Source organism: Leucopleurus acutus (genome assembly GCF_964270905.1).
Source record: "Leucopleurus acutus genome assembly, chromosome: 21".
NCBI classification, from domain to species: domain Eukaryota; kingdom Metazoa; phylum Chordata; class Mammalia; order Artiodactyla; family Delphinidae; genus Leucopleurus; species Leucopleurus acutus.
The window spans coordinates 23,145,711-23,154,628 of NC_139163.1; positions in this window are offsets into that span (position 1 = coordinate 23,145,711).

Here is an 8,918-nt window from a genome sequence, read left to right on the forward strand (position 1 = left end):
TAGTTTCAGGTATACAGCAAAGTGATTCAGTCATACGTATATATGTATTCTTTTTCAGATTCTTTTCCGTTGTAAATTATTACAAGATTAATTTTTAATTGTGGATAGTAAAAAACTATTTTTGAATTTCTGAAACTGACTGGTACAAATTAGCCTTTGTTCCAGTTGTGAACGACTTGATTTTGGTAAGAATATTCATGGCTCAAGTTAGAAAACTGTACTACTACATATAGTGGTTTGAAAAATGAGAACATCCCATAAATATCCTGTTTTTGATAACTGCTCTCTATTCATTTTTCAACCCTGGTGATCAACTTAGGATTTTGTTGATCATGAAAATTTCTAGATAAAAGATCAGAAATTACAAAACTGCCCTTGAAATGCTGTACCAGTTCTGAAATATTATCTCTGGACAGGCTCTGATATGCTAATAAATGCCCTGTGCTCCAAACTATACAGGTAGTATGTGAAGACAGCAGTGAGATCCCTCCTGAGGACTTGGTAATAAGATATCCCCAGAGAGTCAAACTAGTTTAATCATCATGTGAGAAGAGCCTCAACGTTTCCCAGGTACACTGTGGCTTTTAATCACTATTAACTCATTTGAGGAAAGACAATGTCAATTTACCAAGAGTTTAGAGAAACAAAAGTGACAGTGTGAATATAGTGTTAACCCACGGAGGGGAGGTGCTGAATCCGAGAGATGTGAGCCATTCAGTGACCAGAGGTGTTCTCTACTTCCCATAGTATCAGTTTATGAAGACTTGCTGTGGCTTGGGAAGAGCATACCTCAAGACTTGCCACTTTGTCCTCTAACTGCAAGCTTAACTGAGCCACCTTCTGATTGCCGATATGGACTCTAAGCTGTTATTCAGGAAAAGGGGGAGCTCTGTATGAAAGCATCAGAATTCCATTCTGCACATAGTAAACTTAGAGAAGCTTTCTGATTTATACATCAGTATCATGTGAATTTAGTTTGTGTAGTTCTGCCTCCATGTCCGTCAGTTTAGTCGGTGAGTTTTGAATATTCTAATAAAATCGTTTATGATCCTTCAGGACAGAGAATCAAAGCCCAGACAGTTTATTGCAGTCTTTACTCTTTGGGGCTTCTCCATAGCCAGGCCCCCAGCCTTCTCCTGGTGACAGTCTCTGTCTCACTGAGACCGCATTCAATACTCAAACTTCAGCACAGATATTCTAGGCAATTATCTAAGTGGTAGGACAAACCTTGACATGCTGATGACATAAAAAGTAGCAACTAAGCAGGGAGAGGAAAGAAACCATTTTATCATCGCAGTTTGGTGATAGTTCTTGGGTCAAGGTGATGGGTTTTCACCAGGTGAAGTGTCAGGTCTAGAAAGGGTACTTTCTACCCTGCTGTCTTCTTCATCCATTAACACACACTGTAGGGGTTTATCTATGCAGTGTAGAAAATTACCCTAAAATATAGCAACTTAGAACAACAGATGTGTATTATCTTCTTGCGTGGTTTCTTCAGGTCAAATCTAGGAGCGGCTCAGCTGGTGGTCCTGGCACAGTGCCCCTCAGGTTTCACTCAAGCCAGACTGCAGTCATCTAAAGGCTCAACTGGGTCTGGAAGGTCCACTTCCAAGGTGGCTGCCTCACATGGCCATCGGCAGGAGGCCTCAGCTCTGCACACGTTGAGCCTCTCCACATGGCTATCGAGTGTCCTCGTGATGGGGCAGCTGGCTTCCCTCAGCTTTCTTCAGCTTCTCCCAGATCCAAGCGAGGAAAGACCTAGTCTCTAACGTTGCACACCACCACTTCCATTGCATTTTATCTGCTAGAAGCAGGTCCCTAAGTCCATCTCACACTCAAGGGGGGGTGATTAGGTGCTACCTTTTGAAGGGAGGAGCATCCAAGAACTTCTGTTCATGTTCTAAAGCTGCCAGCATACACATGCATCATTCCCACCTGGGTTCCTCCCTAGTACACCATCAGCATCTCTTAGGGGCCCCCATGCTGTGGGGAAGCTTTAGGAAGGACTGCTGTTTATTGATGGGCACACACATGACATCATTCAAGATCTTCATCTCATAACCTATAAACCCTGTCTTTTTTTTTTTTTTTTTTTTTTCAGGACGCGGGCCTCTCACTGTTGTGGTCTCTCCCGTTGCGGAGCACAGGCTCCGGACGCGCAGGCTCAGCGGCCATGGCTCACGGGCCCAGCTGCTCCGCGGCATGTGGGATCTTCCCGGACCGGGTCACAAACCCGTGTCCCCTGCATCGGCAGGCGGACTCTCAACCACTGCGTCATCAGGGAAGCCCAAACCCTGTCTTCTTAGACATTTAGATTACTTGTCCTAAATTTAGCATACATTTCATTAAGCATCAGTTTAACTTGTCTAGGCCTAATAGAAATTATTAATAAAAATCTTGAAGGATAAGGATGTTGAATGAGAGAATGTTGAAAATCATACAGAAATGCTAAAGTATGTAAACTCACTGACATTTTAAAAATTTGCATGTATTTGTTAAACTTGTATAGAACCTATTACATGCCAGGCACTGTTTAAAGCAGTTTACACATAACTTATTAACTTACTTAATACGCTTAATCAGGTAGGTAATCTTATTACCATTATTTTGCAGATGTGGAAATTGAGGCACAGAGAGGTTTAGTAATCATCCAAGGTCACTCAGCTGGTAAGTGGCATTTCAGCTCCGGAGTTCATAACCTTAACCCCTTTCAATGCTGCCATTTGGAAGACTGGTTAAACCTTCTAAGATAGAGATTCCATAGCTTGGTGAGCTTCCTAAATACTAGTTAGGAAAACAGCTGTGGATTTGTCTTGCTTAGTTTTTGTTTCTCTTAAAGTTTTTAAACCGCATGAGACAAAACAATAGGAAAATTTCAAAAGAATTGTTTGGTCTTCCCACTGAATTCAGTAAGAATTACCCAAAGAGGGATTCTCATGATAAGGCTACAGGTCATTCTGTCCAAAACTTTGAACTACTTCTGCTTATTATTACTAATTAAGTGTGGTGGTAAATTGTGGTGGTATTTTTATTGTTGTTTTTACTTATAAAAGTAATATAATTTCATTTTAGACATTAAGAGGATAGAGAGGAAGTACTTCTAATTTCATGGCCCACCCTAAAGCACCACCACTTTTATCATTTTAGTGTCTACTTCTTAGTGTGCAATCCAACCGCTAATGAAGGTAAATGAAGATAATTTAATCTTAGAACTTTATAATTCCACTGCAGGCCTGCTGTTTTATCACAGGAGGGAAACAGCATCATTTTTTCTGCTTTTGGCTAGCAATTGGGTTCTCCTAGAGAATTTTATTATCCTTAGTAATCCAACCTATATTAAGGCTACTTTAAACATATTTTATTAAACATAATCTAGAAACAGTTCCTCGCCTGCCCCCTTCAAAGGGAGATATATTTTAACATTTTAGAGAATTTACCAGGAGTAGAACTAGTGACGCTACACACATCCAAATGGGGGTTCGGGCACGGCATCTCCCTCAGAGAAGCATTGCTGGTCCCACCAGGGACCTAGCAAAGAAAGGTTTCTCAAATCTTTGTTAGCATCCCTCACAAAAGAGTTTCCACACTAACTTCATGTGAGTTTGAGGGCTAAGTCTCTGAATTTAGATGTTCTGTTTCTTAAACCAACTCCACTTTCCTGTGATTCAGACCTTTGAACCAGTCTCTGTTCTCTGTGAAAAATAGGACTGGTGCTCAAGGCCCACCCACTTTTTTTTTTTTTTTTTTTTTTTTTTTGCAGTACGTGGGCCTCTCACTGTCGTGGCCTCTCCTGTTGCGGAGCACAGGCTCTGGACGCGCAGGCTCAGCGGCCATGGCTCACGGGCCCAGCCGCTCTGCGGCATGTGCGATCTTACTGGACCGCGGCATGAACCCGTGTTCCCTGCATCGGCAGGCGGACTCTCAACCACTGCGCCACCAGGGAAGCCCGATATATTTTTTAATAGGGGAAAGAATGACCCACACCTGATCCCATATGCTGTCAGCCTTTATATTTTAACTTTATCATAATGCAGTAAGAAAAATTAGAAAGCTCTTTACTGAATTATAAATAAATTATTAAAGTGTGTTTGTGCTGGATGACAAAAAATCAAGTGCAGTTGAGTTTTGAATATTGAAATAAGAAGGGGGAAAAGTCATGCTGTAAATGACATTTTGCTTAAATCACCTTCCTCTTTCTGCAGTATACAAGGGCCCCTTCCCTATATTTCAAGCTTTGCATAAAAGAAGAGCCGTATTAGATCAGGGGCAAGCATCCATCCCCGCTTCATCCTTCTGAGTAGGTCCTCAAATTTTGTTCAATTGTCTACCCAATCCACAAGTAAACCTCAGTCAGTCGGTGCCAATGCATGTTTGCCCTTTCCCTGGTCCACAATTGCACATGTAACTTAAATTTGCTTAATTCAAGCCCAGGGAAGGACTTAAGAGTTGGGGAGGAGATTTTCCTTCTGCCACAGGATGTGTATAGGGGAATAGGCTGCCTCTTTGCTGCTGGCAGCCACCTTACCACCATGAGGGGAGGCAGCAGAATGGAAAGATAGGTGCTCCAAGACATGGCTGAGCCTAACCTTAGAGCCTACCTAACCCTGAACTTGTTAGGGGAGACATTTTCTCATTGTCTTAGCTGGGGTTTCTATTGCAGAAAATACAAAATTTTTCAAGAAATTTTGCCTCAATTTTTTTTTTTCTTTTTTTTTTTTTTTTTTTTTGTGGTGAAGCAAGGTACAGCGTTTATTTGCAGGACACAAAGCAAGGAGAATGGGCAACATATGCTCAAAAGACCTGAACTCCCTGATGCTTTGGAGCAAGGGTTTGTTTAAGGCAGCATTAGGAGCGAGGGTCACAGGTCATCAGCTCATGGACATTCTCCTGGTTGGTTGGTGGTGAGGTAACAGGGTGATGTTTTGGAAATCTTAATCATCAGTCTTCTGGTTCCAACCAGTCTGGGGTCTACATGCTTGTGGTCAGCATGTAGTCAACATCCTCCACTGGATGGGGGTCTTAGTTTCTTAGTTTATGTCTGAAGCAAGTTCCTGAAGCAACACCCCCATGTGTACTGCGGACAGCAGGCAGGACATGGTGGCAGTCTTCCCGCCTCAATTTTTTGGTGGCCTGCTTTGCTCGTGTAGTTAGCACAAGCCTGGTTCATCTGTTGAGCAACCCAGCACTGCCTGCTGCTGCATGGGTGGCAGATTGAAGAGGGGCAAGAATGAATAAACAGGGCAGAAAAGAAACTTTGTTAACAAGAGATGATGGTAGCTTGGGATGTAGCAATAAAGGTATGGACAAATGGAAAAACTAAAGAGAGATTTATGAGAAAAGTGTATGATTCTGTGGTCTTTAATACATTCACAGAGTAATACAATCATCATGACTAATTTTTTTTTTTTTAACATTTTCATCACTCCAAAAAGAAAACCCCACACCCATTAGCAGTCCTTCCTCCTTCCTTCTCACCTCTGGCCACCACTAATCAACTTGCAGTCTCTGTGGATTTGCCTGTTCTAGACATTTTATGTAAATGGAATCATGTAATATGTGGTCTTCTGTGACTGGCTTCTTTCACTTAGCATAATGTTTTCAAGGTTCATGTAAGTAATAGCACGTATCAGTACTTCATTCCTTTTGATGGCTGAATAATATTCCAGTATATGGGTATACCTTATTTTGTTTATCTGTTCATCAGTTGATGGACATTTGGGTTGCTTCTAGTTTTTTTTTTTTTTTTTTTTGCTATTATGAATAATGCTGGTATGAATATTTATGCACAAGTTTTTTTGTGTGACAAGTTTTTATTTCTCTTATACATACCTGGGAGTGGAGAAGAATTGCTGGTAACTCTATGTTTAACTTTTTGAGGAACTACCAAACTGTATTCCAAAGTGGTTGCACCATTTTACCTTCCCACCAGCAACGAATGAGGATTCCAATTTTTCCACATCCTCACTAACACTTGTTAATATTTGTCTGTTTTATTTTAGCCATCCTAGTGGGTGTGAAGTAGTGGTATCTTATGGTTTTGATTTGCATTTCTTTGATGACTAATGATGTTTGGGGCACAGATCATGGCTTGCATGCAAAAAGTATTTTAGTAATTGAAAAAAGTATTTTCAATATTATACAGTGGTTTGTTTTTGTTTTGGTTTATTTGGTTTTTTTGGCCGGGCCACATGACATGTGAGATCTTAGTTCTGCAAACAGGGATTGAACCCTAGCCCCTAGCATTGGAAGTGTGGAGTCTTAACCACCAGACCACCAGGGAAGTCCCATTATAAAATATTTTGATAAAATATACATCCAATAATTTAACAGATAATAATAACTGCATTGAACAGTACTAATTGAGCCATCAGGTAATGAATTAAAGTAATTTTACAGAGAAACACGGGTTTTATCCCTCAGAAAGAAGCTTATACTCGAATTGGGAGGTATAATGAAGCTTATACTCGAATTGGGAGGTATAATGAAAATAATACCTATATATGCACATTTATTAAGGCTCAAATCAAAACACTAATTAACTTGTGGTCCATGGATTATATGCAAACTGTGGGTTTTTTCCTAAAAAGATGGTCACGGTCCATAACTTCTGTGAATTTCTTAAAGAATTCTAACCACTACCACCCCCGCAAAAGCTAAGAATGACTGCTCTGAAATTTTCATCGGGGAAAAAATGACTAATGCATTCTTATTGTCTGCTTCCATTAACATTTCCTTCTCAATGTTAGTTACTGGTTAAGTTATGCATTTTGCTTTGGTTACCATTTTTTTCTAGTCAAGGCTTTCTGGGTCACAAGATAAAGATATCACTTCACACTAGTTTAAGGGAAAAAGACTTTATGGAAGGCTCTCGATGTAGCTAATGGAATCCAAGGGCATCCAGCCTGGCTGGGACCAACACAGGACTGGCCCAGGAAGCTGGCAGCCAGCTTCCCTCGCTCGAGTTCTCTCAAATTATCCGCTCTGCTGATCTCTCAGCGAAGCAACCACCACTGCTCATGCGTGCCCCTGACCCGGCGTGCCTGCCCTCACTCCCTAGTTTCCGCGTCTTCCGTTCACTGCCCTGCAGGAATGACTAAATAGTGCCTCACAGCCCCAATTCAAAACTCTCAGGATTGAGACTTTTGTTAGTCCCACTGCTAATCCCATCAGCTCTAGCCAGGAAGGCAGCATCCTGTGGAGCAAGTGTGACGCTGCCCCTGGAAAGGGGAGCAGAGGCGGAGAGACACCCCATCTGTGTCTCCCGCTCCACTCAACTGAACATGAACTTGCTTGTCCGTATGCCTGAACTTCAGGAACTTTTCATTTGTATGAGTCTCTAGAATCTGAAATGAAATACTCTCATTTCCTATGGAGATGATAATTAAGAGAGAAAACTTATTGATCTTTTAGATCAAAATCTCCATTATGTTATCTTTATTGCAAACCAAGCCTTGAGGGATTTGTGTCACTTCCCATGTTACAGTTTCAGATCCTGGCCACCATCACCACCACTGCCACACACACCCACATACTCACTAGCTAAAAAGACAGATGCCTCCTTGAATATTTAGCTTAAAAGTTGTCACGGTTGGCCTGTTGATTGATAATCAACCATCTGAAGAGGTGAATCCCAACCTGCAGTGCTGCATATATATTTTATTTCACAAACTCTCTCCTGTTTCCAAGAGTGCTGTGAGATTTGTGTTTTTTTTAATGAATTTAAATGAATATTGCTTTGAGAATTAAGTTTGACCATTTTCCAGTACCCAGTAGGCTAATAATGGACGTGGAAGCCCCCATGGGGAATCTGTTCAATTGGACGAACGCAGGAGACCCGCCCCGTTATCCACCATTCACAGTAGTGGTGGCTGCCCTGCCGACACTCCCTTCAGCTTCTGATTCCAGCCAGAGTCTTGCTGTCATGGACTTCACAGGAGGGTCATCATCCCCCCCCCCCCCCCCGATTAGTGAGGAAGTCTGGAAACCATCAGCTTGTTACCTGAAAACTGGGTTTGCCTCTTTTTGGGCATCGAGCCAAAAGACACAACCAAGCCACAGATCCGGAGAAGGAAGGGTTTATTATTACTTGCAGCAAGTAAGGGGAACACTGGGGATCTTTCCCAAAGCAGTGTCTCTCTGAACCACAAAATTGGGGAAGCTTTCAGCTAAGTGTACATGCATATTCATGAAGGGGCTTGAGCAGAGGAGAATTCAGCACAGAATTGGGGCAGAGGTCAACGGAGTCCAAGCTTTGGTTGATTGAAGTCAGGAGTGTCAGGTCATTCCCTCCTCTACCTGCGGGGGAGCCTTCGTTCCTGCAGAACTCAGAGACATTATTATGTATATCCCTTGAGGAAGAACTAGGACTCTGCTTTATCGTTTCACTGTTGTTTGACCGCCTTTTCTCTGTTCCTATATTCCTTTGTTCCCTTAGCATCATTAATTACTGAGACATGTTCAAGGGCGAGCATTGTGGCCAGACTTAGATCCCAAAATGGCTTCTTCTCACGTCAGGAAAGCCCCCTAACCTATCTGCTTACAAGCTCATAGGTCCTCTACCTTGGCTGTTCGTCAGCCCCCCAGGCCAGACCTCATAGTCTCTGAAAAATTTAAAAGCTTTCCAGGTGACACACAGCCCCCAAGTTTGAAGACTGTTACATTTGATGGAATTTTCAGACAAAATGTGTGGCATAAATTGCAAAACAAGGGTAGGGTTGTTTTTTCTGTTTTGTTTTCCCATATTTCAGTTTCATTATAAATATGTCTCATTCAGTACATAAAATTTTGGGGGAAAAAAAACATTCACAACCCCAAAATAAGGAGAAAACCACTGGTACCATTTAATCGTATTTTCTACTAATGTTTCCTATCCATATATTTTGTATAACTAAGGCCCCAGTGTAAATACACAAAGACTA